The 12195-nt window shown below is 39.5% G+C and overlaps 1 protein-coding gene across 1 annotated transcript in view; it reads left to right on the forward strand.

Annotated features, from left to right (window-relative positions):
• Window positions 1-12195, forward strand: part of LOC119476910 (exostosin-1) — a 251589-nt gene that overhangs the window by 46032 nt on the left and 193362 nt on the right. The window lies entirely within an intron of this gene.

Genomic DNA, 12195 nt, shown 5'->3' on the forward strand with positions numbered 1-12195 from the left:
GTGTGCTGACTTGACTATGACTTGCCCCAAACTGCAGGTGATTATCATAAAGGGGGCATGTCTGTAAAGGGGAGACTCGTGGGTACCCATAGAACCCATTTTCATTCACATATCCTGAGGTCAGAGGTCAAGGGACCCCTTTGAAAATAAGCCATGCCAGTTTTTCCTCGCCAAAATTTAGCGCAAGTTTGGAGCGTTATTTCGCCTCCTTTGCGACAAGCTTGTCTGACATGGTTGGTACCAATGGATTCTTTAGGCTTTGTAGTTTCATATGATACCAGTATCTTCACTCTTGTTAACTTTGACAGACCTAGAAAATACACGTTATATCATATCCTGTTAGTATAACAACTGCTAAAACAGTATGCTGCACACACGGTATAGAATTAGTATGTACGTGTCGTATGGACTTGAGACACAGCTTCAGTTTCTGATGTCTCTGCTTGAATTTTCCCTATGTCAACCCAACCATTACTCTGTTTGAAACTAATACCTGTCTTTTAAAAGTGTAGCACAGTGCTGAAATCACTGCCTGTGACGACTGTAGCCTGAGGACTCCTAACGCAGAGACCAGCTGTCCCGCCCCGTCCTCCTGAGCTTTACATCGGGATCGGATCGGATCGGACAGGCGTGCTCGGGGACGGTGGAGAACACTGTCTAATGTTGTGGACATGTAAGTGACAGCAGCAGGACAGCCCTGCTGTACCTAGAAATCCCCGGTCGCAGCCAGGAGCACTTAGCCACTGTTTTATTTACACGGCCAGTCCTCATGCCGTAATATTAACCAGCCTTCATGTTGAATTAGTGACACAGGATCGGGGCTGTGCTGGGTCAACTCCTACACGTCCACTTTATGGTTTGATATCCATTTTATATCATGGCTGCGGACAAGATTTGCTTCTGATTGGCTGGCAGGTTAAAAAGTGTCAACAGGACTCCTTAACATTTAAACCGCACTTCTGAATCAGTGCATAAGGTTCACTCCGTTACACTGCAGGTAACAATGGACACAAAACTTCTACTTCATGACATACCTACAGCACTATGTCACTATGTCAAACCGACAACAGAGAAACTTTGAAAGTGAGCGCAACCACCCAAGCACGTTGGATAAAAGGATGAAAAAGGCACGGCTGGCGTTTTCCACTCATTGTTAGACGTGTGAAGATGCAAAACAAGAAATTAATATACAAAATAACGGACTTACGAATAACTACGAAAATGGCACTTTACTTTCTGTAGTGGCATTCTTCACCCTCACTTCTATCTTTATTTCTACTTGTGTGTGCATACTTACGTTAAGAGTTTGATTAGCTGCACTGGTGCGTGATCTTATATTCTAAATAAGAGAACAGAGGGAGTGATTGTACGGTTTTATTGAGATGTAGTAGTGAGTTGATAAGTTGAGACGTATATAAGACCCTAGAGAGGTAGATGCTAAAGAGAATTTCCATAAGAGAGTGAGATTCAAGGCGGAAACAAAGACCATCTTTAGTGCCGCAGATGAAACTGTCAGGCCCAAATCCTTCGATATCGTCATCTGAGGGGATTCAGGCTCTGGCCTTGTCGGGTTTGACTGTCTGTCACTGCAGTAAATCTCTGCCTTGAAGAGCTGACAGATGGTGACAGCAACTGAGGCATTTTGGTTTGGAGTATATCCGAAGGGCAAAACATCCAGATAAAGTTGTTAGTGCCAAGAGCAATTTTATCTGAAACTGTGGTTGTCAGCAGCGTCTTTACAGCCGGGCTGTCTGGATGACTGAGAGCCCACAGCCAGCTCAGGGGAAGGAGCTGTTCCGGATACATGCCTCATGATGTAAAGATGTCCCCGACACAATACGCTACATAAATTACAACATGAAATATTCCCCTCATGGGTGTTAATCACGGCCCGACCCTCAGCCTGAAGTAGATAGAAGAGTCCCGACCACAGAAAAGAGACACCGCGGCAGCCAATACTTCCATTTTCTCCAAACTTTTCCGACTTAACATTCATTTAAAGTGAGCACTCCTCTTTTTAATTCCTAATATCGGAAAATACAAATGTTTTATGTCACCGCAGAGTCTTTATGAAGTGATGCTTGTTAAGGCTGCTTCAGGCAGACAGTTTGAGTAGCGCTGGATTATGTGGCGTGTCAGCTGACCTCGTGTAATTGCCATCTCATATTGGGCGGTCTGTTTAAGCTGTCAGACTGGTGCTGCTCATTCTCTGCTGCTGCTGCTGCCAGTTCATTCACACCCAGCGTCCGTCGGTAAGCTCTGTTTCTTCATGGCTCCCTATTGGCTGGCTGCATTGATTTTCTCCTGCTTCCTCCCTCAACATTGTTCTTTCTCCAGCAGCAGAAAGAAAAACACACATGACAGAACAGTCCAACAAATCTCCACACACTGTACCTGAAAGACAAAATATTGCTTGCTGTGTCAATGCCGTGCAGAATGAACCGAATGACCTTTCCGAAAACAACTCATTTGAGTGTTTTTTTCTGGCACTGCTGCCATGACAGAGGTTTAAGCATCCAACACTACTTGTCATGGTTAAAGGTGCAATGTGTAATGTCAAGCCCCATGCTACAAAGAAATATAGGGGCAGTAATTCACCTCTACTACTAGGTCGATACCAGCGGGCAACTCCGGGTCTGAAGAGTGAATCCAATGCAGAAGTGCCTTAAACTTTCCTTCTTTCTAACAGCCAGCGGGGGGCGACTCCTCTGGTTGCAAAAAGAAGTCTGATTGTATAGAAGTCTATGAGAAAATGAGCCTACTTCTCACTTGATTTATTACCTCAGTGAACATTGTAAACATGAGTTTATGGTCTCAATCGCTAGTTTCAAGTCTTCTTCAATACAGCATGATGTTCATTTAGTAAATTATGGTCCGTAGTCCATTACCCAATGGGTGACGTCACGTTGACTACATCTACTTCTTATATAAAGTCTATGGCTGAAACTCTAAGAACATAATCTTCACGTGTGGCGTCGGCCTATATTGTGTTTACTGTGCCACTAAACAGGGGCTTTACGGTCCGTGTACATTTTGATAGCTTGTTTGTTGGTGTCACCCATTGGTTTGTGGACTGCCATTCTGAAGCCTCAAGTTCGGGATTTTGGCCGTCGCCATCTTGGTTTTTTGCAACCAGAAGTGACACGAGAGGGTGGAGCTAAGTACAACCGAACACTGAATAAGACATTTTTGGGCAACCAAATAAGGTTATAATTAACTTTCATGAAATGAAAACACTCTGTGAAAGGGTTAAAGCTGTAAGACAAAAACACGGACAACTCCCACCTGACAACGTCGTGGTAGCGACCTGTCAATCACAAAGTAGCCACGCCCTAAAGCATCCCCTGCTTTATGGTCTATCTGACTCTAAATGGGACCATAATTTACTAAATGAACATCATGCTGTATTGAAGAAGACTTGAAACTAGCAATTGAGACCATAAACTCATGTTTACAATGTTTACTGAGGTAATAAATCAAGTGAGAAGTAGGCTCATTGCATGCTATTACCACATGTCATAGCATTTACCAGCAGTTCTTCCAAACTGGCTTGCATGAATATTTTAGATGTAATTTGACAAATTGTTAACTGTTGGACAACAAATTACCAACTTAATGTGGGGGGATGAATTATCCCCTGATTATTTTTGGGGGTTTAGAGAAAGTTGGACCACCTCAGAATATCTGACCAGTCACATAAAGTCACTACATTAACTGCTTTGACCCATCTAAACACATCATACCGACCTGCCATCCACTAGGTATTTTTGTTATCGTCTCTCTCTCTCTCTCCGTCTTCACTGTCTCTCTTTCTGTTGCTCGCTCGCCCTCTCTGATGAGAAGCGACAGGCACGAAGACAGTCGGGATAGATCGGAGGAGACATGGTGAAGATGGCAGAGCTGTGATGTGAGCCTATTACAGCAGCAGCAGCAGCGGTACAGGCGGTGATGTCAGCCCAACATCCCCTGCACCTCCTCCTGGCCTCCCTTCATCCACCTCTAACGCTCTGCGTCCGCCTCCAACCTCTCTCTTCCTCCTGTTCTCCCCTTTATCTCCTTCCCTCCATCCATCCGTCTGTCCATCCCTGTGAGCCACATAGAGGTGGAGAGTTAAAAAGAGCCTGCTGCTGTCTGCAGGTACCTGCTGTATCTGTTGTGAATCATGTTCACTGTTGTAGGATGAGATAATACACAAGCAAAGATTAGCATCATTGGATTAACAAGGCAAGTTGAGCAAAATGTCATATTTGTGGATGTAGCCGAGATAGCAACACAGTTAAATTAATCTACAATAGATGATACAACATTCATCCCAACAGTATGGTGCAGAATCTACAGGATTAAAACAGGAGTCATGAACAGTATCAAGAGCTTAATGAAATTAGAAAGGCTAATTAATTAGGGTGATTTTAATTGTTGTGGCCAAGCTGTTAGGAGCTTAAACTTCTTTTTGGCATCTTGTTGTCTTTACTACGAAACACTTTACTTTCTAGAAATCATCTCAGACTGTGCTCAGTGTTGTTTTGTGCGGCTACAACTTGAAGCTTTTGCCGGGATTGCTTAAACTAGCAGGAAGAGGAGGAGTTAGGTGACCTTTACTCTTGTTGGACAGATTTTTTTCTTTTTTTCTGCATATATATCACCTTTAAAGGAGCAGTGTGTAGGATTTAGCGACATCTAGTGTGCCAAGCGTGTAGGAGAGCTACGGTGGCCAACGCCAAACCGTGAATGTCCCTCTCTAGAGTGTGTGTGTACGTGGGAAGTGAGTGGTGAAGTGAATGAAGTAAATGTGTGTGAGCGAGTGGAGCAGAAGACAGAGTTAGTTTAGCGCTGAGAATATCAAGTGAAAGTACAGTGGAAGTTGCAATTTGTGCAGAGATAAATGCTGCTGCTCGAGACTAATAGAGGTTTCCCGTGTCTTGTGTCCCGGCAGCTGAGTGGAGTGACACTCTGGAGCGAGTAACGTAATCGACTCTGGCCCAAGCAGGACAAATTAATACAGTGCTTATCTTATGTAGGGCCGGGGGGCACTGTTGGCCCACTAAAAAACAAAATAAATAAAATAATAAAAAAAGAAAATGCTGGTGGGCGCCCTTCCTCATTTTCTGCATTGAGATAACAGATGAACAAATAAATAAATAAGTAAATAAATAAATAAATAAATGAATACACTTTTCACACCTGTATCTCTCTTTCTCACACTTTTCCATCTGCCCGGCTGCACTTATTTGCACTTATTTATCCAAATCCAAATTTTGCGTAGGGCACCAAAAGGGCTATGTCCGTATGTAGATATAAACGGTTCATTCTAAGCTAACGAAAACTATTCGTAGTTTCAGGTGATTATACACTAAAGAAAACATAGTTATAAATATTATATTCAATTTCTGTTAATAGCTCCCCCGTCATGTTACACACTGTTCCTTTAAACTTGTGTTTTTGTGTATCCAGACAGGATATCCAGATACAGATTGCATGATAACGCTGAATGTAAATAGGAACACGATTTCAGTAAAAAGGTATTGTAAGTAGTTCCCTGAAACTGGCACAGTGGCGTCCACTGCTCCTATTCTGTTTTTAATAACCAAACCAGACACTGGCTAACTTGGCATCAACCTCAGCCTCATTTCATCGTTGATACCAGTGACCCGCCTCGGTTTCCTTCTTCGTTTTCCCCACTGTACTTGATCATAATGCATCACATCATGCTGGGATTCTCAGAGGACAGAGAGTATTTGCTTGTACTGTAGTACTTGTTGTGCTCTGAATATTTGTATGCATTGCTTGTCCTGCCAGAGTGTGTTGTGTTCAGGAAATGATGAATGATTACGAAGAATTCTGGGCCTAAATGGGGTTCCTGGAGTTTACATCATTGTTGACTCCCTCTCTCTCTCTCTCTCTTGGCGCTCTAAGGGTCTATTTTAGGAAGCTCACCTGAGTTATCACAGTAATGGAAGAGCACTTAAGACCGCAGCGGGGATTCTCCTGAGGGAGCTAAAGGGAAAGTTGTGAGTGCATATGAGGGCAGAGAGGACTCATGACTCATGAAACGAGTGAGATTGTGAACTGGCTGCTGTGGTCAGTTATTCTTCAACACAGCAGCAAAACTATCATTCATTTAAATGCAAATGTTTCAGATTACGTTTTGAAATTAACTGAACTTTATTACAGCATCGGTGTGGTCACCAAAAAAGCAACTCATTCAGTCAGGATGAGAGAATTTATTCCTCCACAGCTGAGGGATATCAAACTTTATTACATTTGAGTTTCTGTATATCTGCAAAACATTCTCATCTCACCGTATGTGGTAGTTGGCCGTCGGCTGTAGTCTTTGCAGTGTGTTGAAATGCAACCTATCGGCCAAGATGAAGCCGACGTGGGGTGACGCAACAGTCGACCTTTATCGCAGATAGTTCTTTGATGCCGGCTTGGTGTGTCTGGGCCTTAAGAGACGATAAAAATAACATTTCTTATCATCACTTAATATGATTTGTTAAATGTATCAGTGGTTGTAGCTGCAGCCTCTGCCTGTGTCATAGGCCCAAAATAAATGTGTTGATCAGCTGTGATCGCTCCCTCTGACACTGTCAATTACACTTTAGTCTGTCTGCACACTGGAGTCACTGACAGGCTCTGCGAAACCATTAATTTGTTATCTAAAGATAATGAGATCACCGACTCTGATCTGAAGATAACAGCATTTTAAAAAGAGGACTCATGACCGTCATGCATGGTTAAAAAATACCAAGATCTGTCCAGTTGAATGATCCACGCACCCTTACAAATTAAATGATTAGGCAGAAATCAAGCTCTTTTTTTCAGATTATGATCGCTTCCATTTTGACTCTAAGAAATAAAGATTAAGCCATTTATAAGACAAATTGGATTAAGGCTCAATTACTCAACATTTAGACACATAGATATATTTTTAATTAAAGATTCCAACACTTATTGTCTAATGTGGTCGACTCCTAAGGTCATTAAACTGCTGGGAGGCCATGGGACATTGTACATGCATTGTGTTGCCTTTACTGTACGTATCTATTAGGTACATATCTATTACATTTTGACCAGAGTCCTAACAACCAGTTCTCCAGGTTTGCTGCATCAGTTTGTTTGATTTGTTTGAAGACAGCTTTATTAAGGTAAAAGGTATCAAAACTAGATTTGTATTTAGAGTTGACCCTGGACAAGACAGGGTCTCAAGATTAGGTAAAAATCAAAGCCCTTTGTGAATGACATGATAATTCACGAGTGTGCAATAAGAGCGCTGTTATTGCATCTGGCGTGTGATTCATACGTCATGTAGTCTGTACTGACTGCAATGTAAATGCATCTGTGTAAATATGCTACGCTCAGAGCTAGTGATGTAGAATAAAAAGCGAGAAAGACTGGTTATGGCGGGCGGGAGGGGAAATGGATGGGTCCAACAAACACGAGACTTTCAACCAGGAGACCGATGTTTTGTTTTGTAAGCTACGTTTTTTAGTGACGTTTCTGGCGTGTTTTCCGTACCTCTCCGTACGTATTGTACTTATTTAGTGAACTTATTTTAGGCCACCCATGACATTTTTTCCTAAACCTAAGTGAGTGATTTTGTTGCCCCCTGCTGGTACTGCACCTTCATACACTCATGTAATAGTCACGCCTCGGTGAGGCAAGACGCAACACTGAGACACTGTCCTCTGGTGGACAGAGGGGTCTGTTACACGCTTTAGCGTGATACTGGGTTGAAAATCAGCCCAGTATCCTCATAATTACATCTAAATTGGTTGATTTTGCACCAAACAATTTAAATACAGTAACAAAGATCAGTAACAATGCAGAAAGTAATGCAAAGTTCCCATCACAGACCTGCAATTAACATTCTTAACTTTATTTATTAACTTTATTTTAATCGTCGCATACAGTACATGACATTGAACCTCTGTATGTAAGAGCAGTGAGCTGCTGTGAAGCACCGCGGAGCAACTTGGGGGTTCGCTGTGTCTCACTCAAGGACACTTCGACATGCAGACGAGGAGCCAGGGACCGAACCGCCAACCTTGTTAATCTGGCTCTGGACCGCTTTTCTAATTTGAATCTGTTTGGAAATGGCAATAGTCAACTACTATTGATTTCCTAGCCTTAAAATGTTGAATAATTCTTATTGGGCCCTCAGGCAGTTGACCATAATAGTCCACGTTGAGGGATGAAGAGAATCCCATATGAAATGTGTAATATCATAAAAAAATAACTTGATTTATTCAGTGTTTTCAAAACTCAAATATCCTGAGCTCTGAACATTTCCAACCTCTCTATAATTACAGTGTGAGCAGGTAACTGACCACATTGATTCAAAGTCCTTAATTGATTCCAAATCTAATTTGCTGGTTTGTTCGCGTCTGCACATTTGTTCATGCGCCTACCTGTTCTTTGAATTAACATGGTGGGAATCGGGTATATTACTCAGTCTCCACTGAAAACACACTGATTAATGAGCAGACGCCGCAGTCCTGCAGGGCCATAATTCATATTAATTCATAATTCATATTTCACTGAGAGGATTTTTGTGGGGGCTTTGTGAATGCATATTAGTCTGATGCTTGCTGATGTTTACTGTTCATGGTTGATTGTAAATGCTATGTATGTTTGTGTGGATGCAGTTAGGGTGAAAGTACCAGCTGTCTGTCTCTCTCTCATTCTGCTCGCACTGCCAACCAAAAACTTCAAGCAGCAATCCAATGTTGGCTTAACTACCGTGCACCGTATTTTTCCTCATTGAGAGTGAACATTTTCACTCCCCTGCCTATTCTGTCTCCCTGACAGCCCTATTTATTGGCCTCAACAGCTGACGGAAGGATTATGGAGGGATACAAATGAGAAGAAGCACACAGAGAGTCCTGCTGGGACTTGAACCCGGGAAAAAAAAGGAAAGAGTTTAAGCTCTTCCAGGAGGGGTATTGCCTTTGTTTTGCAGCTACATGCGACTTCTGATCTGGCATGCCGCACGAAGAATCTTAACACAAAATATTGATACCAAAGCAATACTTAAACACAAGTAAACAAACAAGACGGCATCCTCTACTGGTTCATCGATTATCGAGTCCAAGAAAGCAAGCTTGACTGACTTGTAAAAGAAAGAATACGGGGATGTTTTCTCCAAGTTAAACATGCTCTGTGTGCTGGATGTCTTTCTCTCAGTTTCTCAGCTGTTTAAACTGATGTGAATCAGAGTCATGATTGTATGGGCTGCAGTTATGTATGATTACATTTTGTGTATGTTTACATTTGCTAATATAATGCTCTTTCTTGGTTATTAGCTTGCCAATTAAGGTCATGGCATCAGCCTAAAATTACAATGAATACTATGGCAAAGTTGCCAGGGAAGGAAAAAGTACGTCATTTTATTTATTTATTTATTTATTTATCTATTTGAGAAACATTAGCATCAATCATCAGTTGAATTAAATTTGATCAGTGTGGTTCTAATTAGGAATGCACCGATACCAGATCGGATATTGATTCGATATTGACTCAAATAGTTGGATCGGGTATCGGTGACAATGGCACCGATCTATCAAATTCAATTCTACGTTTATATAATATAAACATTATATACTGGAATTTGAATTACCATTAAGGTTTTGACCAATTTGCTGCTGCATTAAGGTTACACTTGAATTTTTAAGATTTTTTTACCAGGTTGCTGGTGTACAATTTATTATTTTAATAATAAATAACAATTCAGGAAATTTATATTTATGTATTTATTTGTTACATTTTGTTTACAAAGTTAGGAAAGCAATGATTAAGTCAAGCCTGATGCTTTCTTCCACATAAAAGAATGATCCCAGTCACTTCCACACAGCGAGAGATATATAAGATAAGATGAGATATACTGTATTGATTGCTGGGAGGAAATTCACATCTGTATACGTATACATTTATTAAAACTAGCCCCGTCTTTATACATTGATGCATTAATAATTATATTCCAATAATAATATATAGATTATTCTGAAATGGGCCATTCTGCGTAATGAGTACTTTCGGGCTTATATTTTCATGTTAATACGTTTGAATGTATATCTTTTACTTGCATGTCTATGTCTTTTATTTCTACATTACTACTATTTTTTAAAGACCTGAGTACTTACCACCACTGTGTACAGGTAGTAACAATAAAACAGAGATAATGAGTTATTGTAAAATCTGATTTATTTTTGTGAAGATTTTCTTTTGTAGATTACCTTCTCAAAGTTATTGAAATCATTTGCATAATTTTAATTAATGGTAATTATTACATTTATTACATGTATATATATTGTATTCTGTTTGGGAACTACATAACATGGTGCACCTTGCCTGTAAATGTAGTCAGGTTGGCGGAGTGATATGATGGAGTGTAGCTAATGACTTTAATGTGACTGATTTACCCTATTTATGTGTAGTTAATACACATATAACGATATTATTATGGCTGACTTTGTCCTAGGTAATTATAAATAGAACATTTTTTTTAACATAGTGTAACGACTGGGTGATGTGGGGTCCACTGTTAAGTTACAAGTTCTGTTACTGTAGTTAGTCAGGTTTACATGATGTCAGCGAACGCAGCATTGACATTGTTTTGTGAAGATAGCCACCTGTGATTGGCCGAGGCTTGAGGAGGGAGTGACGCGGAGGGCTCGCGCAGGAGACGAGAAGCGGGAGATGAGAAGGAGTGGTAATGCAGATAGCACGCTGTAAACTAGTTGGTTTGTTGTTTTGCCGTTGGTTACGGCCCTCAGTAACCGGTGTTCAAGCTGAGGAATAAAGTACCAGCGAAACCAGTTCCTGCCTCGTAGCTTCATTGACCAGGGTCGCTACAATAGGAAGTTAGTTTTGCCTAATTCATTTTGATAAAGGTAAGCTAAATTAGCTAATGTAGTTAAACTAACTTTAGGTTGAGTGTGTTGCTAACGGTTTTTTTAAGTTGCTAATTAGCTCCATGAATGCTGAGGTCACAATCAACCATCAAGTTACTCTAGCACCTTGCTCCTTTCTTAATGGATTTACCGGGACTCTGGGGTTCACTGCTTTACTCCAACAAGGTCAGCTTTACTGCTTGAATATATTAGCTCTGATAATTTGCTGTTTTATGTCTGTAATGTTAATAGTTATGATGCTGTTGGAAGTAGCTAAGTAACAATAGCCTACAGTGCAGAAATACTCTATTACAAGTAAAAGTACTGCATTTAAAGTTTCAAAAAATATTAGCTTCAGTTAAAGTAAAAGTCATTTTGCAGAATAGCCCATTTCAGAATGATGTATCATATTGCTGGATTATGATTATTGATGCATTATTATGTAGCTACATCACTATACTATTGCAGCTGGTAAGTGTGGGGCTAATTTTAATTAATTTATATATATATATATATATATATATATATATATATACATATACATATATATGTATATATATACAGTATATATGTATATGTATATATATGAATATATATACATATATGTCTATATATATTTATATATAGACATATATGTATATATATTTATATATGTATATATATGTATATATATTTATATGTATATATATTTAGATATGTATATATATATATTTATATATATACATATATATGTATATATTTATGTATATATGTATATATATGTATTTATTTATATATATATATATATATATAGTGTTATTGATATAATAATACATTAGAATTAGTTTGTTAGTTATATATTGTATTTCTAATCTGAATATATCAAGTTATCAAATTAATGTAGTGAGTATAAAGTAAATTTCCCCTTTTAAATGTAGTAGAGTAGAAGTATAAAGTAGCAGAATATGGTAAGAGTAAAGTACAAGTACCTCAAAATTAACTCAAGTAGAGTATTTGAATAAATCCAATTTTCCATTTCAATTTCCACCCCTGCTGTTATGGTGTCACACAGAACTGCCTGTGGGCAAAGTCTTGGCATCTGCTGGCTAATATTTGTGGTTATGTTGCTGCCATCTGTGCGTTATTTGCATTGGTAGTAATTATGAAATAATTTATTGTAGTGACTGAGCTTATTTTTCTTTTGCCATGTATGTTGTGATGCTGTCATGCTGTTTATTTACAAAGTGGTCAAATATGAATACTCATGTTATACATAGATGTAAAAAATTGTGTTTTGCACATTCCTAAAAACTAATTATGTTGTAGT

Source organism: Sebastes umbrosus, chromosome 18 (assembly GCF_015220745.1).
Source record: "Sebastes umbrosus isolate fSebUmb1 chromosome 18, fSebUmb1.pri, whole genome shotgun sequence".
In the NCBI taxonomy this organism is placed as follows: domain Eukaryota; kingdom Metazoa; phylum Chordata; class Actinopteri; order Perciformes; family Sebastidae; genus Sebastes; species Sebastes umbrosus.